General features: G+C 49.6%; 17 non-coding genes across 17 annotated transcripts; 9 read left to right on the top strand and 8 right to left on the bottom strand.

The window, feature by feature from the left end:
• The first annotated feature begins 3010 nt into the window (after positions 1-3010).
• On the top strand, positions 3011-3082 carry TRNAW-CCA (transfer RNA tryptophan (anticodon CCA)). Its single transcript has one exon. It is a non-coding gene; the product is annotated as a tRNA-Trp (tRNA).
• A 71-nt stretch (positions 3083-3153) lies between these two features.
• On the bottom strand, positions 3154-3224 carry TRNAG-GCC (transfer RNA glycine (anticodon GCC)). Its single transcript has one exon. It is a non-coding gene; the product is annotated as a tRNA-Gly (tRNA).
• A 1615-nt stretch (positions 3225-4839) lies between these two features.
• Positions 4840-4910, bottom strand: TRNAG-GCC (transfer RNA glycine (anticodon GCC)). Its single transcript has one exon. It is a non-coding gene; the product is annotated as a tRNA-Gly (tRNA).
• A 207-nt stretch (positions 4911-5117) lies between these two features.
• TRNAN-GUU (transfer RNA asparagine (anticodon GUU)) lies at positions 5118-5191 on the top strand. The gene has a single exon. It is a non-coding gene; the product is annotated as a tRNA-Asn (tRNA).
• A 248-nt stretch (positions 5192-5439) lies between these two features.
• Positions 5440-5511, top strand: TRNAW-CCA (transfer RNA tryptophan (anticodon CCA)). The gene has a single exon. It is a non-coding gene; the product is annotated as a tRNA-Trp (tRNA).
• Positions 5512-5582: 71 nt separating this feature from the next.
• On the bottom strand, positions 5583-5653 carry TRNAG-GCC (transfer RNA glycine (anticodon GCC)). The gene has a single exon. It is a non-coding gene; the product is annotated as a tRNA-Gly (tRNA).
• Positions 5654-7264: 1611 nt separating this feature from the next.
• TRNAG-GCC (transfer RNA glycine (anticodon GCC)) lies at positions 7265-7335 on the bottom strand. Its single transcript has one exon. It is a non-coding gene; the product is annotated as a tRNA-Gly (tRNA).
• Positions 7336-7542: 207 nt separating this feature from the next.
• TRNAN-GUU (transfer RNA asparagine (anticodon GUU)) lies at positions 7543-7616 on the top strand. Its single transcript has one exon. It is a non-coding gene; the product is annotated as a tRNA-Asn (tRNA).
• A 248-nt stretch (positions 7617-7864) lies between these two features.
• On the top strand, positions 7865-7936 carry TRNAW-CCA (transfer RNA tryptophan (anticodon CCA)). The gene has a single exon. It is a non-coding gene; the product is annotated as a tRNA-Trp (tRNA).
• A 13709-nt stretch (positions 7937-21645) lies between these two features.
• Positions 21646-21717, top strand: TRNAW-CCA (transfer RNA tryptophan (anticodon CCA)). Its single transcript has one exon. It is a non-coding gene; the product is annotated as a tRNA-Trp (tRNA).
• A 71-nt stretch (positions 21718-21788) lies between these two features.
• Positions 21789-21859, bottom strand: TRNAG-GCC (transfer RNA glycine (anticodon GCC)). Its single transcript has one exon. It is a non-coding gene; the product is annotated as a tRNA-Gly (tRNA).
• Positions 21860-23470: 1611 nt separating this feature from the next.
• Positions 23471-23541, bottom strand: TRNAG-GCC (transfer RNA glycine (anticodon GCC)). Its single transcript has one exon. It is a non-coding gene; the product is annotated as a tRNA-Gly (tRNA).
• Positions 23542-23748: 207 nt separating this feature from the next.
• TRNAN-GUU (transfer RNA asparagine (anticodon GUU)) lies at positions 23749-23822 on the top strand. The gene has a single exon. It is a non-coding gene; the product is annotated as a tRNA-Asn (tRNA).
• A 248-nt stretch (positions 23823-24070) lies between these two features.
• On the top strand, positions 24071-24142 carry TRNAW-CCA (transfer RNA tryptophan (anticodon CCA)). Its single transcript has one exon. It is a non-coding gene; the product is annotated as a tRNA-Trp (tRNA).
• Positions 24143-24213: 71 nt separating this feature from the next.
• On the bottom strand, positions 24214-24284 carry TRNAG-GCC (transfer RNA glycine (anticodon GCC)). The gene has a single exon. It is a non-coding gene; the product is annotated as a tRNA-Gly (tRNA).
• Positions 24285-25846: 1562 nt separating this feature from the next.
• TRNAW-CCA (transfer RNA tryptophan (anticodon CCA)) lies at positions 25847-25918 on the top strand. Its single transcript has one exon. It is a non-coding gene; the product is annotated as a tRNA-Trp (tRNA).
• Positions 25919-25989: 71 nt separating this feature from the next.
• On the bottom strand, positions 25990-26060 carry TRNAG-GCC (transfer RNA glycine (anticodon GCC)). The gene has a single exon. It is a non-coding gene; the product is annotated as a tRNA-Gly (tRNA).
• Positions 26061-27218: the final 1158 nt, after the last annotated feature.

Below are 27218 nucleotides of genomic sequence, written 5' to 3'. Positions count from 1 at the left end.
TCTATCTCCAACTGCCCATTTATCTTAAGTTTTGCCATTTCCACGTTGTAGGCTCGCTCCTTCGCCCTTTCTTCTCTTTCTTCAGGGGAAAGACCTTTGGAGGAAACACTGCTGCCAGGAGGGGATACAGGCCCAGTCACGGGCACTTCCTCCTCCCCTTCCTCTGTCGGTACCACCACCGGGGCAGAGGGGTCTCTGGCCTCTAACCAGGCCTCCAATGCTTTGAGATAATCTGCTCTCTTGGAAATGCCTGTGGTAGGAACTTTCAACTGCTTGCAAAAGGATTTCAGCTTCCTTACTGGATAGTCGTTTATCTTACTCCTATCAAACTCCTCCTCAACAACAGGTGTAGTGCTTCCAGCATTACTCATGGTCAAAACTGGCAGTTTCAAAAATCAAGCTTCAGGAAAAGCGGAGAACAAAAATAGAATATCCAACCAAAACAGATTGTGGCTGCGCTATGGTCTGCTTTCACTATGTAGCGCACACTAATCACTGCACATGGGTCATAAATGCAAAGTTCAAAATCCCACCGCTGACCCACCAATGTTAGAAGCGGCTGTCTCTAGTTGGCAGAGGTATACACTTCTGACAAATAGGGACACACCTTTTCTAGTCAGGGCAAGGAGATCACACACTTAGATAACCCCTGCTCACCCCCTTGGTAGCTTGGCAAAGCAGACAGGCTTATCTCAGAGGCAGTGCGTTAAGCATTTATGACCACATACAGTAATAAAGTGAATACACTACAAATGGACACGACACAGTAGTATTATAAAAATAAGTATTTTTATATAAGGCTTAGCACAAGACCAAATAACGACAAAAATATACCACAGTCTTAATAAATACTCTTGGAAGGAAAAATAATAGTTCAAGCACGGTTTCTTCTTAGCACAAAGTCTTTAGTATCAAAAGCAACTCTTCTTCTCTAAATCAAAGTTCTTGGCAACAATGTAACCCACACGGGAGTCACACGACGTCGAGGCAAAGTTAATCCAAAGGTTCGGCATCGACCGCGAGGAGCGCTACGTCGAGCCCGGAGTCGCACTGACCCCAACAACACAGTACCTTGGAAAAGTGAAGCACTCGATGATCAGCGGCGTCGAGATGTCCGGCGTCGCGTCTTCGACGTCGATCGAGCCTCGGAGTCGGGGCGATCTGCAGCGGCGTCGACCGAAGTCAGGCGGGAGCAGCGCTCACGGGATGAAGCAGGGTACGGCGTCGTCGATGTCGATGTTGCAAGAGTGAGCAGCGCTCACGGCGTCGAGAGGGCTCGAAGTCGATGCGATCAGCGGCGGTGCAGACACGAGGTCACTTGGAGCTGGAGCCGAACTCACTACTCACTGGCGTTGCTGCTGGCGTCGATCGGGCCCGGCGGCCGGCGTCGAGGAAGCGGGACACTGGAGCCGTTACTCACGATGTCGAGCTGGATTCGGCGGCGTCCGTCGGCGTCGAGATTGCTGGATTCTTTCAGAGGTGCTGGATTCACAAACTCCAGCAAATAGCACTTTAAGCAGATGAAGTCCTTTAGCCCTGTGACTTCAACAGGAGACTGGCACTCTTCCAGCCCTTGGAGATTTTCTCAGCAAAGAGTGAGAGTACACACAAAGTTCCTCTCTCCTGGTTCCTTGGCAAAAATAAAGAAGCAATGCAGGATTCCCCCAACAAACAGCACTCTGGCAGAAGGGGTAGGCAGTCCTTAGATCAGCAGGCTTCTTGTCCTTGGTTCAGGTTTCCTTGTCAGAAGTGATCTGATTTCTTGGTTCAGGGGTCCTTCTCTTATACCCCTTTTTGGCTTTGATCCCTTTGTCCATGCAGGGGAATTTCCCCCCATCCTGGGTTTGTTGTGGGTGTTGCCAGGCCAGAGCACCTGGCCTATTCACTGGGCAGGGCAGAGTCCTCAGCCGCTCAGCAGGAGCGGAGCCAGCATTGTCACTGGCAGGGGCAGGGCCATCAGCTGCCCGGCAGGAGGCGGGCCAGGAAAGTCCCAGGCAAGCACAGAGTCATCAGTCGCCTGGCAGGGGGCCGGAGCCAACATTGTATCAGGCAGGGCAGGCTATCAAGAGCTACTCTCCCCTACTCTCAATGCAAATGCCCCACTCATCCCACACTGACTCATTCAGACTCACTGGAGCCACCCAGCTCCTGTCACACGCACACCAGAACCAGCAGAGACCGGTAGACAGTTAGACAAGAAAATAGCTACTTTCTAAAAGTGCTATTTTCAAACACAGAGTCCAAAAACCATCCACACAAACGGATGCGTTATTAAACCCTGAGTTCAGGGATACCAAACTCGACATTGCACCATGCTCCCCGAGCCCGCTAGGATTATAACCTTAATAATCCTGGCAGCCCATTCTAACTGATGGAGAGCAGGCTACCTTACAATAGTGAAAAACGACTATGGATGTAATTCACTATTAGGACATGCCAACCTTGTCAGGCTTGTCCTACCTTATGCTTACAATGCACCCTGCCCGTGGGCCTACCATAGGGGTGACTAACATGAAGTTAAGGGAAGGTTTAGGGACTGGCAAGTAGGTGTACTTGCGCAGTCCTCGTGACAGTCAGACTGCACGTGGTCTGGCAATGGCAGACCTTCAGACATACTTTTACTAGGCCGCTCTTGTGGGTGGCACAACATGTGCTGCAGGCCCACTAGCAGCATTTGTATTTACAAGCCCTGGCACTCCTGGTGCACTCTACTAGGGACTGATAGTAAACCAAATAAGCCAAACATGGAAGTCAATCAATACAGCAATTTCACATAGGGAGCACTTGCACTGTGGCACTGATCAGCAGTGGCACAGTGCCCAAAGCATATACCAGCAAAAACGTCGTAAACAGAGGAGGCAAACAGAAAAAATGGAGGAGAGACTCATGCCAATGATGCCAGGTCTAACAGTCAAGCTCTGTAATACAACTGTAGGCATATGAGGAGGGGAAAATAAGTCAAAAGACCCACAGCATTTGTTGATCTGGCTCCGAAAGCTGTAAGTGTAAGGACCTCGTGGCGCAACGGTAGCGCGTCTGACTCCAGATCAGAAGGTTGCGTGTTCAAATCACGTCGGGGTCACTGCTTACCATTTTATTCCCCACTGAGGTCATATATTTCCTTTCGAAAACAAAGTCAAAAGAAAGCAGTCTTGCATTGGCCGGGAATCGAACCCGGGCCTCCCGCGTGGCAGGCGAGAATTCTACCACTGAACCACCAATGCTTCACATGGGTTGTTCACAGGCAGAGCTCTGCCCAAGACAGTGATCAGGTGCACACACTTAAATTGTACACATATGAACAAAGTGTGCGCAGCAGACATGATAACGCCAACGTTTCACATGAAGATGGCAAGAATCAGATGCAGGAGACTATAACTATGAATGTCTTTGCATTTGCTGAGGTCACTGGCTTGGGACTAGAGTTGTGTTTATCAGGGCATGATGGCAGGCTGCTCCCGACAAAAGTGGTTCACAGAATGCACCCGCCAGATCACCAGCACTATTGTGTTTCAGATTATCTCACTGAACTCTCCTCCTGGAAAATCCTTCCCACTGGCTTTCCCAGATTCTGTGTCCTCCCCTAAATGCTGGGGTGAAACGGGCAGAGTTCTGCGCCTTGCGTCCCTAACGCGCTCCCAACGCGGCCTACAGCCCTGGTCGGGCACAGCCCTGGTCGGGCTTAGATCACTGGAGCCTTTTGTGACCAATAACTCCGGAAGCCTAGGGTCAGGCCTGTTGCACAGGCATATTGTGCCTTGCCAATCCGGGATTGTTGTGTTTCAGGGCCTAGCCATCAATACTCCTGGGATTTCTTTCCCTGAGAACCCTCTTGTCCCTGTCCTCCCACAAGCCCCAGCTTTTATGTAAAATAAAGTGTGCACCATGGGCCTTCCCCTATTTGCTCTCTCCCCAATCTCTTTCTCCAAAGCTGAGCTCTGAAGGTAAATGTACCTATCTGAGTGAGGGGCTAGGGAGGGCCTTTCCCAGCAGTCTTACAAGTCAAGAGTTCAGAGAAAGCACCTGCTATGGGAGGGAGACTTTGCTCACAGAGAAGTCAAGTCTAACATAACACATCTGATGGGCAAGGCACACGCCTTACTGGCTGGTAGCACACCTACAGAGGAGCAGGGAGCTATGCTAAGCAGGCAACAGAAAAGTCATGTATGTGTCTCATACACTGGGACCGGTAGTAATACTGGCTCTAAGACCATTAGACAGTAGTCTATTCATCATTACGTCCAACAATAACAAGACACTAAGCAAATGAGAAATGCTGTATGGCATAAAGACGCATTATATAACACAAGCTCCAGGCAGGCACACAATTATCAAGATATATATTGAGTCTCAGGAACTGTGCTACGGTTATTAACCTCTGTGGTGCAAATGGTTAGCGCGTTCGGTTGTTAACAGAAAGGTTGGTGGTTCAAGCCCACCCAGGGAAGTATCCTTTTTGCCTGCATGAAACACTTTAATGAAACACAGATACGTACCTCTGCTCTCTCCTGCTTAAGACCCTTTATCTGAACATTTCAATCCTCTGCGTTCTCTCTGCACCTGCAGTCAATTTCATAATTAGGATAGAAAACAAAAGGCCTAGCCCTGTAATACAACTGTAGGCATATGAGGAGGGGAAAATAAGTCAAAAGGCCATCAGCATTTGTTGATCTGGCTTGAAGGCTGTAAGTGTAAGGACCTTGTGGCACAACGGTAGCGCGTCTGACTCCAGATCAGAAGGTTGCGTGGTCAAATCACGTCGGGGTCACTGCTTACCATTTTATTCCCCACTGAGTTCATATATTTCCTTTCGAAAACAAAGTCAAAGGAACGCAACCTTGCATTGGCCGGGAATCGAACCCGGGCCTCCCGCGTGGCAGGCGAGAATTTTACCACTGAACCACCAATGCTTCACATGGGGAGTTCACAGGCATAGCTCTGTCCAAGACAGTGATCAGGTGCACACACTTAAATTGTACACATATGAACAAAGTGTGCGCAGCAGACATGACAACGCCAAAGTTTCACATGATGATGGCTTATATAAGACAAGCTCCAGGCAGGCACATACATATCAAGATATATATTGAGTCTAAGGAAAGATGCTGTAGTCACTCGTCTCTGTGGCGCAATCGGTTAGCGCGTTCGGCTGTTAACCGAAAGGTTGGTGGTTCAAGCCCACCCAGGGACGTATTATTTTGCCTGCATGAAACACTTGAATGGAAAACAGATACATACCTTTGCTCTCTCCTGCTGGACACCCTTTCCCTGAATATTTCAATTCTCTGCGTTCTCTCGGCACCTGCAGTCAATTTCATAATTAGGATAGAAAACAAAAGGTCAAGCTCTGTAATACAACTGTAGGCATATGAGGAGGGGAAAATAAGTCAAAAGGCCCACAGCATTTGTTGATCTGGCTCCGAAAGCTGTAAGTGTAAGGACCTCGTGGCGCAACGGTAGCGCGTCTGACTCCAGATCAGAAGGTTGCGTGTTCAAATCACGTCGGGGTCACTGCTTACCATTTTATTCCCCACTGAGGTCATATATTTCCTTTCGAAAACAAAGTCAAAAGAAAGCAGTCTTGCATTGGCCGGGAATCGAACCCGGGCCTCCCGCGTGGCAGGCGAGAATTCTACCACTGAACCACCAATGCTTCACATGGGTCGTTCACAGGCAGAGCTCTGCCCAAGACAGTGATCAGGTGCACACACTTAAATTGTACACAAATGAACAAAGTGTGCGCAGCAGACATGATAACGCCAACGTTTCACATGAAGATGGCAAGAATCAGATGCAGGAGACTATAACTATAAATGTCTTTGCATTTGCTGAGGTCACTGGCTTGGGACTAGAGTTGTGTTTATCAGGGCATGATGGCAGGCTGCTCCCGACAAAAGTGGTTCACAGAATGCACCCGCCAGATCACCAGCACTATTGTGTTTCAGATTATCTCACTGAACTCTCCTCCTGGAAAATCCTTCCCACTGGCTTTCCCAGATTCTGTGTCCTCCCCTAAATGCTGGGGTGAAACGGGCGGAGTTCTGCGCCCTGCGTCCCTTTACGCGTCCCTAACGCGCTCCCAATGCGGCCTACAGCCCTGGTCGGGCTTAGATCACTGGAGCCTTTTGTGACCAAGAACTCCGGAAGCCTAGGGTCAGGCCTGTTGCACAGGCATATTGTGCCTTGCCAATCCGGGATTGTTGTGTTTCAGGGCCTAGCCATCAATACTCCTGGGATTTCTTTCCCTGAGAACCCTCTTGTCCCTGTCCTCCCACAAGCCCCAGCTTTTATGTAAAATAAAGTGTGCACCATGGGCCTTCCCCTATTTGCTCTCTCCCCAATCTCTTTCTCCAAAGCTGAGCTCTGAAGGTAAATGTATCTATCTGAGTGAGGGGCTAGGGAGGGCCTTTCCCAGCAGTCTTACAAGTCAAGAGTTCAGAGAAAGCACCTGCTATGGGAGGGAGACTTTGCTCACAGAGAAGTCAAGTCTAAGATAACACATCTGATGGGCAAGGCACACGCCTTACTGGCTGGTAGCACACCTACAGAGGAGCAGGGAGCTATGCTAAGCAGGCAACAGAAAAGTCATGTATGTGTCTCATACACTGGGACCGGTAGTAATACTGGCTCTAAGACCATTAGACAGTAGTCTATTCATCATTACGTCCAACAATAACAAGACACTAAGCAAATGAGAAATGCTGTATGGCATAAAGACGCATTATATAACACAAGCTCCAGGCAGGCACACAATTATCAAGATATATATTGAGTCTCAGGAACTGTGCTACAGTTATTAACCTCTGTGGTGCAAATGGTTAGCGTGTTTGGTTGTTAACTGAAAGGTTGGTGGTTCAAGCCCACCCAGGGAAGTATCCTTTTTGCCTGCATGAAACACTTTAATGAAACACAGATACGTACCTCTGCTCTCTCCTGCTTAAGACCCTTTATCTGAACATTTCAATCCTCTGCGTTCTCTCTGCACCTGCAGTCAATTTCATAATTAGGATAGAAAACAAAAGGCCTAGCCCTGTAATACAACTGTAGGCATATGAGGAGGGGAAAATAAGTCAAAAGGCCATCAGCATTTGTTGATCTGGCTTGAAGGCTGTAAGTGTAAGGACCTTGTGGCGCAACGGTAGCGCGTCTGACTCCAGATCAGAAGGTTGCGTGGTCAAATCACGTCGGGGTCACTGCTTACCATTTTATTCCCCACTGAGTTCATATATTTCCTTTCGAAAACAAAGTCAAAGGAACGCAGCCTTGCATTGGCCGGGAATCGAACCCGGGCCTCCCGCTTGGCAGGCGAGAATTCTACCACTGAACCACCAATGCTTCACATGGGGAGTTCACAGGCATAGCTCTGTCCAAGACAGTGATCAGGTGCACACACTTAAATTGTACACATATGAACAAAGTGTGCGCAGCAGACATGACAACGCCAAAGTTTCACATGATGATGGCTTATATAAGACAAGCTCCAGGCAGGCACATACATATCAAGATATATATTGAGTCTAAGGAAAGATGCTGTAGTCACTCGTCTCTGTGGCGCAATCGGTTAGTGCGTTCGGCTGTTAATCGAAAGGTTGGTGGTTCAAGCCCACCCAGGGACGTATTATTTTGCCTGCATGAAACACTTGAATGGAAAACAGATACATACCTTTGCTCTCTCCTGCTGGACACCCTTTCCCTGAATATTTCAATTCTCTGCGTTCTCTCGGCACCTGCAGTCAATTTCATAATTAGGATAGAAAACAAAAGGTCAAGCTCTGTAATACAACTGTAGGCATATGAGGAGGGGAAAATAAGTCAAAAGGCCCACAGCATTTGTTGATCTGGCTCCGAAAGCTGTAAGTGTAAGGACCTCGTGGCGCAACGGTAGCGCGTCTGACTCCAGATCAGAAGGTTGCGTGTTCAAATCACGTCGGGGTCACTGCTTACCATTTTATTCCCCACTGAGGTCATATATTTCCTTTCGAAAACAAAGTCAAAAGAAAGCAGTCTTGCATTGGCCGGGAATCGAACCCGGGCCTCCCGCGTGGCAGGCGAGAATTCTATCACTGAACCACCAATGCTTCACATGGGTTATTCACAGGCAGAGCTCTGCCCAAGACAGTGATCAGGTGCACCCACTTAAATTGTACACATATGAACAAAGTGTGCGCAGCAGACATGATAACGCCAACGTTTCACATGAAGATGGCAAGAATCAGATGCAGGAGACTATAACTATGAATGTCTTTGCATTTGCTGAGGTCACTGGCTTGGGACTAGAGTTGTGTTTATCAGGGCATGATGGCAGGCTGCTCCCGACAAAAGTGGTTCACAGAATGCACCCGCCAGATCACCAGCACTATTGTGTTTCAGATTATCTCACTGAACTCTCCTCCTGGAAAATCCTTCCCACTGGCTTTCCCAGATTCTGTGTCCTCCCCTAAATGCTGGGGTGAAACGGGCAGAGTTCTGCGCCCTGCGTCCCTAATGCGCTCCCAACGCGGCCTACAGCCCTGGTCGGGCTTAGATCACTGGAGCCTTTTGTGACCAAGAACTCCGGAAGCCTAGGGTCAGGCCTGTTGCACAGGCATATTGTGCCTTGCCAATCCGGGATTGTTGTGTTTCAGGGCCTAGCCATCAATACTCCTGGGATTTCTTTCCCTGAGAACCCTCTTGTCCCTGTCCTCCCACAAGCCCCAGCTTTTATGTAAAATAAAGTGTGCACCATGGGCCTTCCCCTATTTGCTCTCTCCCCAATCTCTTTCTCCAAAGCTGAGCTCTGAAGGTAAATGTATCTATCTGAGTGAGGGGCTAGGGAGGGCCTTTCCCAGCAGTCTTACAAGTCAAGAGTTCAGAGAAAGCACCTGCTATGGGAGGGAGACTTTGCTCACAGAGAAGTCAAGTCTAACATAACACATCTGATGGGCAAGGCACACGCCTTACTGGCTGGTAGCACACCTACAGAGGAGCAGGGAGCTATGCTAAGCAGGCAACAGAAAAGTCATGTATGTGTCTCATACACTGGGACCGGTAGTAATACTGGCTCTAAGACCATTAGACAGTAGTCTATTCATCATTACGTCCAACAATAACAAGACACTAAGCAAATGAGAAATGCTGTATGTTATGTTATGTTAAAAAATGTATACCGCGCACGTACACCGAGACGGTTTCTTGGCGCTCATAACAAACATAGCTAGCCAGGGCAGAAGAGTTACTCAGAAGCCGCCTTGAAAAAGTGTGTTTTGAGGGTTTTGCGGAACAGCTCATATGAGGTAAGATGGCGAAAGAAAGAAGGGAGGGAATTCCAGTAGGAGGGGCCTAAAAAAGAAAAGCATGATCCTCCATGTTTTTTACGGCGGAAAGATGGAATGCAAAGGAGATTATTGGCGGAGGACCGTAGATTGCGGATTGGGAAGTAGCGCTTAAGTTTGGAGGAAATGAAAACTGGGGCCTGGTCATGCAAAGATTTGAATAGGGTGCAGCCTAGCTTAAAGGAGCATCGTTTAGCCACTGGGAGCCAATGAAGGCTCCTCAGAAGGGGGGAGACATGCTGATGTTTGGGTTGGTGGTACACCAGGCGTGCTGCCTGGTTCTGAATCAGCTGAAGTTTGTGAAGCTGATAGGCAGGAATCCCCACATACAGAATGTTGGCGAAGTCGATTCTGGAGATGACCAGAGCCAGTATTACTAGAATGAGTGCCTCTCTAGTTAGAAATCTACAGATCTTGCGGATCCTGCGTAGCTGGAAAAAGCAGGATGATGTTACCGCAGAGATCTGAGGTTTCATGGAGAGATCCTCCGAGATGATCACTCCTAGGCTTTTCACAGAGCTGACCGGGCAAGGGGGGAGGCCCAGAGAGGGAGGCCAATAGTTGGCATCCCAAGGACTGGAAGGACCGCCTACCAGGACAAGTTCCGTTTTAGACGGATTCAACTTGAGCTGGCTGTGAGCCATCCAGTCCGAGATGAGTAACATAGTTGTTTGGAAGTTGAGGCGAGAGGAAGGTGTAGTGTCCAGGGGAAAAATCAGTTGTAAATCGTCGGCATAGTTGTATATTGTAGCAGAAGAATGGCGGAGAGAAGCCATGAGTGGTTGCATATACAAATTGAAAAGGAGGGGAGAGAGAGCCGAACCCTGGGGAACACCACAGGTGAGGGAAAGAGAAGAAGCAGAAAAGGTGGAAAGGTGGACTGCCTGGGAACGGTCCTGCAAGAAGGATCGAACCCAGTCGAGGGCAGTGCCCCGAATACCGGCGTTTCTGACACGGTCGATCAAAATAGTGTGATCGACCGTGTCAAAAGCCGCCGACAGGTCTAACAATACGAGGGCCTGGGAGATATTGTTGTCAGCTCCAGTTCGAAGTGTGTCCATCACGGCTGCAATCACCATTTCCGTAGAATGCAGGGGGCGAAAGCCCGCCTGCAGGGGATCAAGGAAGAAGGAAGACTCAATAAAAGTGCTCAAGCATTTAGTGACGTAGGTCTCTAAGATCTTTCCCAAGAAAGGGAGAAGGGAAATCGGTCTATAGTTGCTTAGCACTAGGGGGTCCGCGCTGGGCTTTTTCAGGATGGGTAACACTACCGCCTGCTTGAAAGCTTCAGGGACGACGCCTGATGTTAAAGAGGAGTTGAGAAGGGCTAGAGCAGGGTCAGGGCAGTGCATAAAGATTTCTTTGAAAATGTGTGGGGGGCAGCAATCCTTTGGAGACCCGGAGCTAACTTTGTGAAGAAGACTGTTGAATTCGGTGATGGAAATAGGAGGGAAGGATAGAAATTTCTGAGAGTTTTCCGGGGGGAGGGGAAGTGATTTGGTAGGGGAAGGTGGAGAAATGTTATTTTTAATGGTGGAGATCTTATCTAGAAAAAAAGCATTGAGCTCATCACACAAAGCCTGAGTAGGAACAGGTGGGAGGGTGACACGATCGGGGAGGGAGAGCTCATTGACTATTGAAAAGATGTCTTTGGCTTTTGAAGCCGACGCCAAAATTTTACCAGAGAAATAGGAAGTCTTAGCCTCTAGAATAGAGGATTTGTATTTGCTAAGTAGGTTGGTAAATTCGGTCTTAAGTGCTGGGTCATATTTATGGCGCCAGCGCCGTTCGGCCTGCCGAAGAGCCAGTTTGTCTAATTTCAGCTGGTCCGTGAACCAGCGCTGAGCGTCGTGGGGGCGTGAGACTTTGATAGCCTTTAGAGGGGCTACAGAATCAGCAGCTGTCTTCACCCAGTATTCGAGAGCGGAAGCTTGGACCGAGACAGATTCTGAGGCTGAGGGGGCTGAAGTCGCCAGAAGGGAATGAAGTATTGACATGTCGGCATTCTTCCAGTTGCGGGCTGTGATGCTAGCGGGGCGCGGGGGGCGAGAAAAACTGGGAAGATCAATGGAGAAAGAGACAAAGTAATGGTCTGACCAGGTGCAGGGGGTGATCAAGGGAGGAGAATGATCGAGATTGGCAGTCCAAACCTGGTCGAGTATATGCCCCTTGCAGTGGGTGGGGGCAAAAATCAGTTGCTGACAGTTCAGGCTAGTAAGGGTGTAGGAAGGTTGACCCCTGACTATGGTTGCCCCCAACTTTTTGCCTGGTGTTTTGCTGGTTTTCTGACTTAGTTGACCTGAGGCCCTGCTATTCAGGACCTCAGGCCCACTGCTCTCTCTGTAAAATGGATTCCATGTACCTTAGGTACATATCTAAATTGGATACTGAGCCACCTCATCAGTCCCTGTACAGTGTACCCTAGGTACCCAGGGCATAGGTGTACCCAGGGCCTACCAGGGGCTGCAGCATGTATTATGCCACCCCTGGCTGGCCATCCAAATCTGACACAACTGGCTGCTTGACAGCTGGGGCAATGTGGTGTAATCACCCTTTGCTTTAGATATAGTATACCTATATCTAACCCTAAAATGGACACACAGATCTCCTATCAGTCACTCCTATGGCAGGCCTTAACAATCCTGAAGGCAGAGTGCTTGGAATCGTGTGAGATGGTGCTCTGGCATGAGCTGAGCCTGTCTGCGGCTTTCGGGATCCATCCCTTAGCCGTTTCCATGATATCGCATACCATATACTCTTAAGTGCATTATAATCCTCGCGGTTATGTGCCAACTCTGGTATCGCTTTATCAAAACATGTCGAGTAAGGTGTCATACGAATTGGAATACTAACCCCTCGCCAATTCTGGCGACGGGGTTAGCATTCCACCCTTCTAGAGGGACACGACATGCCTGTAACCTATAACCCGGTTAAAAGTCAGACAGAGCCTTAGCATCCACAAAATGGATGCTGCCACCGAGACACAAGTCTGCCCTCCTGCTGCTGGGAGTCCTCCCAGAGCAGGAGATAAGGACAAAGGGTTTCCTGCCAGGGGCGGTGCCAGCACCGTCCCAGACAGGGTTTTGTGTATTGTAGGTAGGCAGGGCTTTAGAGGAAGGTGACTGCAAGTGGCACCCCGGTGCTCACTGTGCATAGGCCGGCTGAAACCAGTTCCAGGGGCACTCCAGCCCCTGGCCTGGGGAAAGCCCGCCAAGGAAGTGGGTGTAACCACCCCCCTCCTAGTCCCACCCATAGGGCAGGACTTAGTCGCGTGCCAGCCCCTTTTTACAGGATAAAGGTAGAGACTGGCCCCCTTCCAGATCAGATCATCTTTGAATCCTGAAACTACTTTCTGCGAAAGGAACTCAAGACTTCTTCCTAAGATTTCTCCCTTGTGACTAAGGAGTAGTCACCCTGCATCCGCAGGCACCATCCAAGAACACTGCGGTCTGCTGTAAGTCCTTCCTCCGGAATCCGACTGCCCAGCTCGACGAGAACCGGCTTCCCTGGCACCTCTGACCTCTACCCACCTCTACAGCCCAGCTGAGAACCGTGGGTGCGACGAGACCTCAAGGGACCGGCCATCTGCAAGACTGCACGACTTCTTTCCAGCAAGCCCGCCGAGTAATCTACTGGTGAGTGCTTTGGGGTCCGAGAAGCCCCGACTCTGAGCAGCTCCAGCTCCGAAGTGCAGCCCCCCAGCATCTCCACGATCTGCGTGGGGCCCTTCTGCTTTTTGCTGCTCACCGCGTTGTTTGGCTACTAGCCCGCTGGCTTGTGGCCTTCCTGACGACGCCCGACGACATTTCTGCGGCTGGTCTGGTTGCTCCAGACTGGCCCTTGCTCCCTTCCAGAAGAGGAGCACCCTGGACCCTCCTGGTCCACTCAAGACGCCATTTTGAGTCCACCGCGTGGGCTTGAATTAGCCAAGGCTTGTTGCCCAATCCTGGGTAACTTCGACGCCAACGACTTCATCCTTCGTGGGACAGCTCGCACCTCCATCCTGGTCGCCGACAACGCCTCCTGGTCCGAGAGACTGCAGAGCCCAGCAGCGCCCACTCACCTGACTGCGGTGACTTCGCCCGGTGCCATCCTGGTGCCCACTTAATCACTGGCTAGTGATTCAAGAACTTGGTCCCCTCTGCTTTCAGGTTTTCTTCTTCCTTGATCCAGGCTTGGATCCATCGAACTTTTCTTCACTGGTCGCCTGCCAGCAACTTCTTCCTTCCAGGCTCCTGGTCCGGCAACGAGATCCCCGACGTCTTTTCAGACCTATGCAGCTGCAGCCCCTGGGCTAGGTAACTTCGGCACTCCGGTGTCCCAGCATAGCCTCACTATCCAAGGGTCAGGATCCACTGTCGTTTTCTCCCTACCAGGTCGGGTTCGCCCGTGAACACTAACTTTGTGAATTCTAGCTTCCATAGACTTTGTCCCGCATCCCGCGTGAGAGTGCACACTCTGCACCCGAGTCCCCTGGGCCTCCTAGTAGTAATCTAACGATTCCCTAGTCCAGTCCTAGCGATTCCAAAGCCTATTAGAACTGTTACTTACCTGCTAGTAATTCGCATTCCACTTTTAGCGTATATGGTTTTTCGTGCCCCTCGGGCATTTGTGTAACGTGCTAACTTAAAAGTATTTTCGTAAGAGTTTTGTTGTGTGCCTAGCACCCTGTCCTCATAAAGAGTACAGGGTTGTTGTGATTCTAATAAATACATTGTTTATTTTCATAACACTTGTGTGGTGTCCTTTCACTGGGTGTTCAAGGGGTAATGTGATGGTAAAACAGCTGGCTTAACACGCCCTCTAGAGTCTTAGCCTTAGACTGCTCGTATCCATGCTACTAGGATAGCTGGTCTATAAGGTTGACTTACAACCAATCATCAATAAGGGTTGTTTGGACTGATATATAGTGATCACTAGAATAGTGAGCACTGCACATCAGGCCAACTTCTCACATTGGTGAGCAGCGGTTGGGATTTGAGCTTGCTGTTGTTTTACCACACATGCCCTAAGAATATCTTGTGAAAGATCACATAAGTACTAAAGGTACATATAACTTAGCTTAGAATACTCTGAGTTCTACTGAACCAGCTGTTGTAGCTCCTAGGGCCTAGCACACCCTAAACTACAACTCTAGCAAGGGATCAGTAGGCAAACATATAGTGTAGGTAAGTGCACCACTTACACCTCACTAGAAAAGCATGTCTACCCAGGGAGAATCTACTGAGACTCCCCTGGTCAGTGTTGACCCTCCACAGGTCACTTCAAGATATGCAGCTCTCAGTTTTCAGGAGATGAGACAAATCTGTGTCTCCAGGAAACTGAAGCAGGGGTCTAACCCCACCATTCCCTTTCTGATAGGTCTCTTAGAGACATATGATGCCAGAAAGCTCTCTCAGTTACATGAGAGCATGCCAGCCTTAGAGGGAACCTCTGGGGATCCAGACCTCCCCAACACTGATTCAGCAGTTGAGGAGGAGGATCAAGAGGAACTCTCTGGGGATGAGGTAGACAAAGGTCTTGAGGTAGTCAGAAGGCTAACTAGGACCAACTTAGACTTACTTGGGCTAGGATCTGGGGGACCCCCAGTACTAACCCGAAGTGGGCCTAACCTTGGAGTTAGGAGAGATAGATCTCTTTCTAGGGACTCCAATAGATCTCTGCACTCTAATGCCTCTTCTCAGGGGAGAAGGAATCCTCCACAGAGGAGATTTACTTCCCCTCAGAGAAAGGAGCATGAAGCTAGGATGAGACAAGCTGAACTGAGGATTGAAAGGGAAGAAATTGCCCTGGCCAAAGAGAAGCTTGCCCTGGCAAGAGAGCAGCAGATGAGTGGGCTAGCTCCCACTGGTGGCAGCAATCTCCCAAGAGATAGAGAGAAGGGTTTAGATACTAAACACCTGACTAAAATAGTGCCCCCCTTTAAGCAAGGGGATGATATCCAGAAATGGATGGCTGCTCTGGAGAGGGCCTGCACTGTGCAGGGCATTCCCCAGAGTCAGTGGGCAGCTATACTGTGGCTCTCCTTTGATGGTAAAGGTAGAGATAAGCTCCTCACTACAAGAGTGGAGGATGCTAATGATTACCAGGTCCTGAAAAATGCACTGGTTGATGGGTTTGGCTTAACCACTGAGCAGTACAGGTTGCTGTTCAGAGACACCCAGAAAACTCAGTCTCAGGACTGGTCAGACTTTGTTGATTGTGCCACTAAGGCTTTGGAAGGCTGGCTACTGGGTAGCAAGGTTACTGACTTCACAGGATTGTATAATCTTATTATGAGAGAGCAAGTCTTAAATAATTGTCAGAACCAGTTATTACACCAGCACCTGGTAGACTCTGATCTGACCTCTCCACAAGAATTGGGTAAGAGGGCAGACAAATGGGTCAGAACCAGGATTAGGCCCAAGAACCAAGGTGGTGACCAGAAAAAGGAATCAACCAAGCCTCAAGAGAAGGGTGGGAATAAATCTACAGATCAAACCACATCAGGGCCCCAAAAATCCTCTGAGGTGGGTGGGTCCCAGAATCCTTCCAACAACCAGAAGAAACCTTATTGTTATCCCTGTAAACAGGTGGGTCATTTAAAAACTGACAACAGTTGCCCCAAGAATAACAATAAGGAAAACATACCCCCAAGTAACATTCCCAAACCTCCTGTTACTACTAGTAGTAATCCCCCAGGTGGTGGGAGTGCCCCCAAGAATTTGGGTGCATTTACTTTGGGAGTTCCTGGGGACTCTGGCCTAACCAGGTCCCCAAACTTAGACACTCTTGTCTGTGAGACTGGCATGGGGTTTGCCAACTTCACAACTTGTCCCAACACTTTGGGCAAGTACAGACAGGAGCCCCTCATCAATGGTATAAAAGTTGAGGCCTATAGAGATACAGGGGCTAGCATCACTATGGTGACTGAGAGTCTAGTCCCCTCAAGGCAACTTTTACCTGGTGCCACATACCAGGTGACCAATATTGATGGAGTGCAGAGAGATCATCCCATGGCAGTGGTCAATCTCAGCTGGGGAGGTGTCACTGGCCACAAGAGAGTGGCAGTGTCACCAAACTTGCCTGTAGATTGCCTACTGGGGAATGATTTAGAGCTCTCAGCCTGGGCTGAAGTAGAGCAAGAAACCCATTCTAAAATGGTAAATACCCATGGTAAGGTTAGTGGGGCAGTGATAGCCACAGCCCCAGTCCAAGATGTCCTCCCTGAACAGGTCAGGAGGGTTGTGCCAGTCACAACCCCATCTCAGACAACTTCCTTCCCAGAACAGGTTGTCAAGGCTGTCATGGTAACAGCCCACACCCAAACTGAGCCCCCTCCTGAAAAGGTTGGGAGAGTTGTGATGGCCACAGCTCAAACTCAGACAGATGACAGTGTTGTGAAGCCTGAAACCATGGATCACTCCACTCAGACAGAGAGTATTGAGGAGGAAGAGAAATCTCCCTCCCACCAGACTTTAGGAAAGGATCAGCCTCCTCAGGGAACTGATCTGACCCCTTGTGAAGAAACTGCCACAGAGGTAGTCAGGCCTGGCCTGGCAGAACCCCTGATGTCAGTGGACCCTTCCAAGGTGGGACCCAGTCTGGAGCAGGTAACCTGCCCCTCTCTACCCTGCCTCAGTCAGCCCAGGGCTGTAGAGGTCAGGGAGGCCAGTGTTGGACCCCAAAGGGCCCCCTGTCCAAAAGAATTTCCCAATCAGCAGATTAAGGGCACTGAAGCTAGTAGTCCTAGCCAAGTGAAAATAAAACATACTCCTGAGGGATCCCCCTTAAAATTAGTTAGGGACCTCCCACAGATGGACACTGTTGGGCACAGCCAAACTTGGGACCTGAGGGCCCCAGACCTGACCTGTCCCTCCAGTAAGCCAAACAGAGGGACCCAACCTCCAGCTGTAGGTAGCCAGAGGTTGACCCTGAGAGCCCAAAACAACTCAGTCTTGGAAAGAAAGGCCTATATGGTGGAAAATGATTGGAGGAAGCTGAGCCCAAAATTAGTGGAGCCTCACTTCAGTACTCCATTTCAGCACCAGCCTTTTCCTTTGACAAAACACACCACAGGTAGAGATTCCCTATGGTGGAGACCCTCAGACACCCTTAGGGTGAGGGATTGCTTAGTGGACCATGACATAGGGGGTAACCATGCCAGTGCTGGTACTTCCTTAAATGGCCACTTAGGCAATATAGGCTTACCTGGACAAGGATAGCCTTATCTCCTTTCGTTTGGGGGGGGGTTATGTAGGAAGGTTGACCCCTGACTATGGTTGCCCCCAACTTTTTGCCTGGTGTTTTGCTGGTTTTCTGACTTAGTTGACCTGAGGCCCTGCTATTCAGGACCTCAGGCCCACTGCTCTCTCTGTAAAATGGATTCCATGTACCTTAGGTACATATCTAAATTGGATACTGAGCCACCTCATCAGTCCCTGTACAGTGTACCCTAGGTACCCAGGGCATAGGTGTACCCAGGGCCTACCAGGGGCTGCAGCATGTATTATGCCACCCCTGGCTGGCCATCCAAATCTGACACAACTGGCTGCTTGACAGCTGGGGCAATGTGGTGTAATCACCCTTTGCTTTAGATATAGTATACCTATATCTAACCCTAAAATGGACACACAGATCTCCTATCAGTCACTCCTATGGCAGGCCTTAACAATCCTGAAGGCAGAGTGCTTGGAATCGTGTGAGATGGTGCTCTGGCATGAGCTGAGCCTGTCTGCGGCTTTCGGGATCCATCCCTTAGCCGTTTCCATGATATCGCATACCATATACTCTTAAGTGCATTATAATCCTCGCGGTTATGTGCCAACTCTGGTATCGCTTTATCAAAACATGTCGAGTAAGGTGTCATACGAATTGGAATACTAACCCCTCGCCAATTCTGGCGACGGGGTTAGCATTCCACCCTTCTAGAGGGACACGACATGCCTGTAACCTATAACCCGGTTAAAAGTCAGACAGAGCCTTAGCATCCACAAAATGGATGCTGCCACCGAGACACAAGTCTGCCCTCCTGCTGCTGGGAGTCCTCCCAGAGCAGGAGATAAGGACAAAGGGTTTCCTGCCAGGGGCGGTGCCAGCACCGTCCCAGACAGGGTTTTGTGTATTGTAGGTAGGCAGGGCTTTAGAGGAAGGTGACTGCAAGTGGCACCCCGGTGCTCACTGTGCATAGGCCGGCTGAAACCAGTTCCAGGGGCACTCCAGCCCCTGGCCTGGGGAAAGCCCGCCAAGGAAGTGGGTGTAACCACCCCCCTCCTAGTCCCACCCATAGGGCAGGACTTAGTCGCGTGCCAGCCCCTTTTTACAGGATAAAGGTAGAGACTGGCCCCCTTCCAGATCAGATCATCTTTGAATCCTGAAACTACTTTCTGCGAAAGGAACTCAAGACTTCTTCCTAAGATTTCTCCCTTGTGACTAAGGAGTAGTCACCCTGCATCCGCAGGCACCATCCAAGAACACTGCGGTCTGCTGTAAGTCCTTCCTCCGGAATCCGACTGCCCAGCTCGATGAGAACCGGCTTCCCTGGCACCTCTGACCTCTACCCACCTCTACAGCCCAGCTGAGAACCGTGGGTGCGACGAGACCTCAAGGGACCGGCCATCTGCAAGACTGCACGACTTCTTTCCAGCAAGCCCGCCGAGTAATCTACTGGTGAGTGCTTTGGGGTCCGAGAAGCCCCGACTCTGAGCAGCTCCAGCTCCGAAGTGCAGCCCCCCAGCATCTCCACGATCTGCGTGGGGCCCTTCTGCTTTTTGCTGCTCACCGCGTTGTTTGGCTACTAGCCCGCTGGCTTGTGGCCTTCCTGACGACGCCCGACGACATTTCTGCGGCTGGTCTGGTTGCTCCAGACTGGCCCTTGCTCCCTTCCAGAAGAGGAGCACCCTGGACCCTCCTGGTCCACTCAAGACGCCATTTTGAGTCCACCGCGTGGGCTTGAATTAGCCAAGGCTTGTTGCCCAATCCTGGGTAACTTCGACGCCAACGACTTCATCCTTCGTGGGACAGCTCGCACCTCCATCCTGGTCGCCGACAACGCCTCCTGGTCCGAGAGACTGCAGAGCCCAGCAGCGCCCACTCACCTGACTGCGGTGACTTCGCCCGGTGCCATCCTGGTGCCCACTTAATCACTGGCTAGTGATTCAAGAACTTGGTCCCCTCTGCTTTCAGGTTTTCTTCTTCCTTGATCCAGGCTTGGATCCATCGAACTTTTCTTCACTGGTCGCCTGCCAGCAACTTCTTCCTTCCAGGCTCCTGGTCCGGCAACGAGATCCCCGACGTCTTTTCAGACCTATGCAGCTGCAGCCCCTGGGCTAGGTAACTTCGGCACTCCGGTGTCCCAGCATAGCCTCACTATCCAAGGGTCAGGATCCACTGTCGTTTTCTCCCTACCAGGTCGGGTTCGCCCGTGAACACTAACTTTGTGAATTCTAGCTTCCATAGACTTTGTCCCGCATCCCGCGTGAGAGTGCACACTCTGCACCCGAGTCCCCTGGGCCTCCTAGTAGTAATCTAACGATTCCCTAGTCCAGTCCTAGCGATTCCAAAGCCTATTAGAACTGTTACTTACCTGCTAGTAATTCGCATTCCACTTTTAGCGTATATGGTTTTTCGTGCCCCTCGGGCATTTGTGTAACGTGCTAACTTAAAAGTATTTTCGTAAGAGTTTTGTTGTGTGCCTAGCACCCTGTCCTCATAAAGAGTACAGGGTTGTTGTGATTCTAATAAATACATTGTTTATTTTCATAACACTTGTGTGGTGTCCTTTCACTGGGTGTTCAAGGGGTAATGTGATGGTAAAACAGCTGGCTTAACACGCCCTCTAGAGTCTTAGCCTTAGACTGCTCGTATCCATGCTACTAGGATAGCTGGTCTATAAGGTTGACTTACAACCAATCATCAATAAGGGTTGTTTGGACTGATATATAGTGATCACTAGAATAGTGAGCACTGCACATCAGGCCAACTTCTCACAAAGGGTGTCTGAGAACAGCTTAGAAAGTCGGCATTCTTGGGGGTCAGTGGGCCAGTAATTAAAATCTCCCAAGATAAGGATTCTGGAGTGATTTATGAGAAGCTGGGAGAGAAGTTCCCCAAACGCTTCAGCAAAGGCCGGCATGTAGGTGGGAGGTCTGTACATGAGGACACAGATAAGGGAGGTAGTGGTTGAGCGGAGCTGGATGACGAGGGTTTGAGAATTGGGAATGGGAGTGCAGTTTAAGGTGGAAAATACGTGTTCCTTGCGAATAATAGCTGCTACTCCTCCGCCAGCTTGCCCCCCGGGGCGATTAACATGAAGAATGTAATAGCCGATGGGGAGGGCGGCCAAAATATCGGGTGCAGAGTCCTCCGTCAGCCAAGACTCAGCTAAGAAGAGGATATCTACATTAGTATCTTCTAATAAACAGTAGATTTCTATTTGGTGTTTCACCAAGGAGCGCGTATTCAAGTAAAGGATGGTAAGGGTGCAACTGGCGGGTATAGGTGATGGGGGATTGGCGAGAACATGGGAGGGAACAGGTCCAGGCAGGGGAGGGGGAACCAAACAGGGGGTAGTGGAAATGCCGCACGCATGAGCCCGCCTGGTGGCTTCGGGTGGCAGGGGGACTGGGTGTTGAAGGGAAAGCAAGTCCGCGGGCGAGTACCTGAATGTTTGGGCAGAGTGAAGGGCCGCAGGGCGCAGCCGGCCGCGGACGGGCGCAGACGGGCAGGACTTTGGCTTGACTTCGGCGCGAAGTCGGCGCTCCCGCTGCGCTCGTCCGCTGCGCTTCCGCCATGCCGTCATTTCATATGACGAGGGCGTAAAACCACTATACCGCTAACCTGCGCTGGGTGCGTCAGGGCGGAAGTGGGGAAGAGGAATGCGGGCTATGGCGCTCCAGCGTACGACCCTCCGCACAAACGGCACTCAGCCGGGGCTGTATGGCATAAAGACGCATTATATAACAAAAAGCTCCAGGCAGGCACACAATTATCAAGATATATATTGAGTCTCAGGAACTGTGCTACAGTTATTAACCTCTGTGGTGCAAATGGTTAGCGCGTTCGGTTGTTAACAGAAAGGTTGGTGGTTCAAGCCCACCCAGGGAAGTATCCTTTTTGCCTGCATGAAACACTTTAATGAAACACAGATACGTACCTCTGCTCTCTCCTGCTTAAGACCCTTTATCTGAACATTTCAATCCTCTGCGTTCTCTCGGCACCTGCAGTCAATTTCATAATTAGGATAGAAAACAAAAGGTCAAGCTCTGTAATACAACTGTAGGCATATGAGGAGGGGAAAATAAGTCAAAAGGCCCACAGCATTTGTTGATCTGGCTCCGAAAGCTGTAAGTGTAAGGACCTCGTGGCGCAACGGTAGTGCGTCTGACTCCAGATCAGAAGGTTGCGTGTTCAAATCACGTCGGGGTCACTGCTTACCATTTTATTCCCCACTGAGGTCATATATTTCCTTTCGAAAACAAAGTCAAAAGAAAGCAGTCTTGCATTGGCCGGGAATCGAACCCGGGCCTCCCGCGTGGCAGGCGAGAATTCTACCACTGAACCACCAATGCTTCACATGGGTTGTTCACAGGCAGAGCTCTGCACAAGACAGTGATCAGGTGCACACACTTAAATTGTACACATATGAACAAAGTGTGCGCAGCAGACATGATAACGCCAACGTTTCACATGAAGATGGCAAGAATCAGATGCAGGAGACTATAACTATGAATGTCTTTGCATTTGCTGAGGTCACTGGCTTGGGACTAGAGTTGTGTTTATCAGGGCATGATGGCAGGCTGCTCCCGACAAAAGTGGTTCACAGAATGCACCCGCCAGATCACCAGCACTATTGTGTTTCAGATTATCTCACTGAACTCTCCTCCTGGAAAATCCTTCCCACTGGCTTTCCCAGATTCTGTGTCCTCCCCTAAATGCTGGGGTGAAACGGGCGGAGTTCTGCGCCCTGCGTCCCTTTACGCGTCCCTAACGCGCTCCCAATGCGGCCTACAGCCCTGGTCGGGCTTAGATCACTGGAGCCTTTTGTGACCAAGAACTCCGGAAGCCTAGGGTCAGGCCTGTTGCACAGGCATATTGTGCCTTGCCAATCCGGGATTGTTGTGTTTCAGGGCCTAGCCATCAATACTCCTGGGATTTCTTTCCCTGAGAACCCTCTTGTCCCTGTCCTCCCACAAGCCCCAGCTTTTATGTAAAATAAAGTGTGCACCATGGGCCTTCCCCTATTTGCTCTCTCCCCAATCTCTTTCTCCAAAGCTGAGCTCTGAAGGTAAATGTATCTATCTGAGTGAGGGGCTAGGGAGGGCCTTTCCCAGCAGTCTTACAAGTCAAGAGTTCAGAGAAAGCACCTGCTATGGGAGGGAGACTTTGCTCACAGAGAAGTCAAGTCTAAGATAACACATCTGATGGGCAAGGCACACGCCTTACTGGCTGGTAGCACACCTACAGAGGAGCAGGGAGCTATGCTAAGCAGGCAACAGAAAAGTCATGTATGTGTCTCATACACTGGGACCAGTAGTAATACTGGCTCTAAGACCATTAGACAGTAGTCTATTCATCATTACGTCCAACAATAACAAGACACTAAGCAAATGAGAAATGCTGTATGGCATAAAGACGCATTATATAACACAAGCTCCAGGCAGGCACACAATTATCAAGATATATATTGAGTCTCAGGAACTGTGCTACAGTTATTAACCTCTGTGGTGCAAATGGTTAGCGCGTTCGGTTGTTAACAGAAAGGTTGGTGGTTCAAGCCCACCCAGGGAAGTATCCTTTTTGCCTGCATGAAACACTTTAATGAAACACAGATACGTACCTCTGCTCTCTCCTGCTTAAGACCCTTTATCTGAACATTTCAATCCTCTGCGTTCTCTCTGCACCTGCAGTCAATTTCATAATTAGGATAGAAAACAAAAGGCCTAGCCCTGTAATACAACTGTAGGCATATGAGGAGGGGAAAATAAGTCAAAAGGCCATCAGCATTTGTTGATCTGGTTTGAAGGCTGTAAGTGTAAGGACCTTGTGGCGCAACGGTAGCGCGTCTGACTCCAGATCAGAAGGTTGCATGGTCAAATCACGTCGGGGTCACTGCTTACCATTTTATTCCCCACTGAGTTCATATATTTCCTTTCGAAAACAAAGTCAAAGGAACGTAGCCTTGCATTGGCCGGGAATCGAACCCGGGCCTCCCGCGTGGCAGGCGAGAATTCTACCACTGAACCACCAATGCTTCACATGGGGAGTTCACAGGCATAGCTCTGTCCAAGACAGTGATCAGGTGCACACACTTAAATTGTACACATATGAACAAAGTGTGCGCAGCAGACATGACAACGCCAAAGTTTCACATGATGATGGCTTATATAAGACAAGCTCCATGCAGGCACATACATATCAAGATATATATTGAGTCTAAGGAAAGATGCTGTAGTCACTCGTCTCTGTGGCGCAATCGGTTAGCGCATTCGGCTGTTAACCGAAAGGTTGGTGGTTCAAGCCCACCCAGGGACGTATTATTTTGCCTGCATGAAACACTTGAATGGAAAACAGATACATACCTTTGCTCTCTCCTGCTGGACACCCTTTCCCTGAATATTTCAATTCTCTGCGTTCTCTCGGCACCTGCAGTCAATTTCATAATTAGGATAGAAAACAAAAGGTCAAGCTCTGTAATACAACTGTAGGCATATGAGGAGGGGAAAATAAGTCAAAAGGCCCACAGCATTTGTTGATCTGGCTCCGAAAGCTGTAAGTGTAAGGACCTCGTGGCGCAACGGTAGCGCGTCTGACTCCAGATCAGAAGGTTGCGTGTTCAAATCACGTCGGGGTCACGGCTTACCATTTTATTCCCCACTGAGGTCATATATTTCCTTTCGAAAACAAAGTCAAAAGAAAGCAGTCTTGCATTGGCCGGGAATCGAACCCGGGCCTCCCGCGTGGCAGGCGAGAATTCTACCACTGAACCACCAATGCTTCACATGGGTTGTTGACAGGCAGAGCTCTGCCCAAGACAGTGATCAGGTGCACCCACTTAAATTGTACACATATGAACAAAGTGTGCGCAGCAGACATGATAACGCCAACGTTTCACATGAAGATGGCAAGAATCAGATGCAGGAGACTATAACTATGAATGTCTTTGCATTTGCTGAGGTCACTGGCTTGGGACTAGAGTTGTGTTTATCAGGGCATGATGGCAGGCTGCTCCCGACAAAAGTGGTTCACAGAATGCACCCGCCAGATCACCAGCACTATTGTGTTTCAGATTATCTCACTGAACTCTCCTCCTGGAAAATCCTTCCCACTGGCTTTCCCAGATTCTGTGTCCTCCCCTAAATGCTGGGGTGAAACGGGCAGAGTTCTGCGCCCTGCGTCCCTAATGCGCTCCCAACGCGGCCTACAGCCCTGGTCGGGCTTAGATCACTGGAGCCTTTTGTGACCAAGAACTCCGGAAGCCTAGGGTCAGGCCTGTTGCACAGGCATATTGTGCCTTGCCAATCCGGGATTGTTGTGTTTCAGGGCCTAGCCATCAATACTCCTGGGATTTCTTTCCCTGAGAACCCTCTTGTCCCTGTCCTCCCACAAGCCCCAGCTTTTATGTAAAATAAAGTGTGCACCATGGGCCTTCCCCTATTTGCTCTCTCCCCAATCTCTTTCTCCAAAGCTGAGCTCTGAAGGTAAATGTATCTATCTGAGTGAGGGGCTAGGGAGGGCCTTTCCCAGCAGTCTTACAAGTCAAGAGTTCAGAGAAAGCACCTGCTATGGGAGGGAGACTTTGCTCACAGAGAAGTCAAGTCTAACATAACACATCTGATGGGCAAGGCACACGCCTTACTGGCTGGTAGCACACCTACAGAGGAGCAGGGAGCTATGCTAAGCAGGCAACAGAAAAGTCATGTATGTGTCTCATACACTGGGACCGGTAGTAATACTGGCTCTAAGACCATTAGACAGTAGTCTATTCATCATTACGTCCAACAATAACAAGACACTAAGCAAATGAGAAATGCTGTATGGCATAAAGACGCATTATATAACAAAAAGCTCCAGGCAGGCACACAATTATCAAGATATATATTGAGTCTCAGGAACTGTGCTACAGTTATTAACCTCTGTGGTGCAAATGGTTAGCGCGTTCGGTTGTTAACAGAAAGGTTGGTGGTTCAAGCCCACCCAGGGAAGTATCCTTTTTGCCTGCATGAAACACTTTAACCACTTGGCTGCTAAGGGTGTTCGATGAGCTCCATTGACTTTCCATTGAAATCAATGGAAAGTCCATGACGAGTTACCCTTGTCATTAGCGCTGAAGGGGTTAATGAAACACAGATACGTACCTCTGCTCTCTCCTGCTTAAGACCCTTTATCTGAACATTTCAATCCTCTGCGTTCTCTCGGCACCTGCAGTCAATTTCATAATTAGGATAGAAAACAAAAGGTCAAGCTCTGTAATACAACTGTAGGCATATGAGGAGGGGAAAATAAGTCAAAAGGCCCACAGCATTTGTTGATCTGGCTCCGAAAGCTGTAAGTGTAAGGACCTCGTGGCGCAACGGTAGTGCGTCTGACTCCAGATCAGAAGGTTGCGTGTTCAAATCACGTCGGGGTCACTGCTTACCATTTTATTCCCCACTGAGGTCATATATTTCCTTTCGAAAACAAAGTCAAAAGAAAGCAGTCTTGCATTGGCCGGGAATCGAACCCGGGCCTCCCGCGTGGCAGGCGAGAATTCTACCACTGAACCACCAATGCTTCACATGGGTTGTTCACAGGCAGAGCTCTGCACAAGACAGTGATCAGGTGCACACACTTAAATTGTACACATATGAACAAAGTGTGCGCAGCAGACATGATAACGCCAACGTTTCACATGAAGATGGCAAGAATCAGATGCAGGAGACTATAACTATGAATGTCTTTGCATTTGCTGAGGTCACTGGCTTGGGACTAGAGTTGTGTTTATCAGGGCATGATGGCAGGCTGCTCCCGACAAAAGTGGTTCACAGAATGCACCCGCCAGATCACCAGCACTATTGTGTTTCAGATTATCTCACTGAACTCTCCTCCTGGAAAATCCTTCCCACTGGCTTTCCCAGATTCTGTGTCCTCCCCTAAATGCTGGGGTGAAACGGGCGGAGTTCTGCGCCCTGCGTCCCTTTACGCGTCCCTAACGCGCTCCCAATGCGGCCTACAGCCCTGGTCGGGCTTAGATCACTGGAGCCTTTTGTGACCAAGAACTCCGGAAGCCTAGGGTCAGGCCTGTTGCACAGGCATATTGTGCCTTGCCAATCCGGGATTGTTGTGTTTCAGGGCCTAGCCATCAATACTCCTGGGATTTCTTTCCCTGAGAACCCTCTTGTCCCTGTCCTCCCACAAGCCCCAGCTTTTATGTAAAATAAAGTGTGCACCATGGGCCTTCCCCTATTTGCTCTCTCCCCAATCTCTTTCTCCAAAGCTGAGCTCTGAAGGTAAATGTATCTATCTGAGTGAGGGGCTAGGGAGGGCCTTTCCCAGCAGTCTTACAAGTCAAGAGTTCAGAGAAAGCACCTGCTATGGGAGGGAGACTTTGCTCACAGAGAAGTCAAGTCTAAGATAACACATCTGATGGGCAAGGCACACGCCTTACTGGCTGGTAGCACACCTACAGAGGAGCAGGGAGCTATGCTAAGCAGGCAACAGAAAAGTCATGTATGTGTCTCATACACTGGGACCGGTAGTAATACTGGCTCTAAGACCATTAGACAGTAGTCTATTCATCATTACGTCCAACAATAACAAGACACTAAGCAAATGAGAAATGCTGTATGGCATAAAGACGCATTATATAACACAAGCTCCAGGCAGGCACACAATTATCAAGATATATATTGAGTCTCAGGAACTGTGCTACAGTTATTAACCTCTGTGGTG

This window comes from Lissotriton helveticus, chromosome 1_2 (assembly GCF_964261635.1).
Source record: "Lissotriton helveticus chromosome 1_2, aLisHel1.1, whole genome shotgun sequence".
Classification (NCBI taxonomy): domain Eukaryota; kingdom Metazoa; phylum Chordata; class Amphibia; order Caudata; family Salamandridae; genus Lissotriton; species Lissotriton helveticus.
Note: the sequence above shows the minus strand (reverse complement) of the source record. Positions and strands in the feature narration are given on the sequence as shown.